Source organism: Schistocerca gregaria, unplaced genomic scaffold (genome assembly GCF_023897955.1).
Source record: "Schistocerca gregaria isolate iqSchGreg1 unplaced genomic scaffold, iqSchGreg1.2 ptg000451l, whole genome shotgun sequence".
Lineage (NCBI taxonomy): Eukaryota > Metazoa > Arthropoda > Insecta > Orthoptera > Acrididae > Schistocerca > Schistocerca gregaria.
Genome location: NW_026061871.1, coordinates 93,755 through 94,239, shown reverse-complemented (window position 1 = coordinate 94,239; position 485 = coordinate 93,755). Strand labels below are relative to the sequence as shown.

The window sequence follows — 485 nt, the reverse complement described above, 5'->3', positions numbered from 1 at the left end:
TGGAGGCGCTGGGTATCGATCCCAGTACCTCTCGCACGCTAAGCGAGCACTCTACCATCTGAGCTACGCCCACCCACCCGTTAACTAGTAGTGCTACATACAGTCATATCAACGTCACAGACCCTTGCACTCCCATTATTCCGCAGACAAACCCTACTCTCTATGTATCAGTGAGGGTGTCTTTCAGGTTTCGTGCATTCTGTATCGAATCGTAGTTGGCCACAATGAAAGTGGCACGCATAACGTCGAAAATAGAGTTCAGACACCGCTCTGAGTAAGACGAACGTGTTGTCCACTCTCTAGACTTCAATGACGTTAAGCCGTGATACCTAAGACAGATCTGCACTCGATGACACCACGATAACAGCCGGTCCCCACACTTACATCTTGCTCTCCTTATGACAGTATACATCATATCAGTCTGTGACGCTGGTTTTGCAACTTCTTGCGTGCGTTTATGTTCGCCGCGACCAACACTTACCATG

The 485-nt window shown here is 48.9% G+C and overlaps 1 non-coding gene across 1 annotated transcript; it reads right to left on the bottom strand.

The window, feature by feature from the left end:
- Positions 1 to 74, bottom strand: Trnaa-agc (transfer RNA alanine (anticodon AGC)). Its single transcript has one exon. It is a non-coding gene; the product is annotated as a tRNA-Ala (tRNA).
- Between the last annotated feature and the right edge of the window lie 411 nt (positions 75 to 485).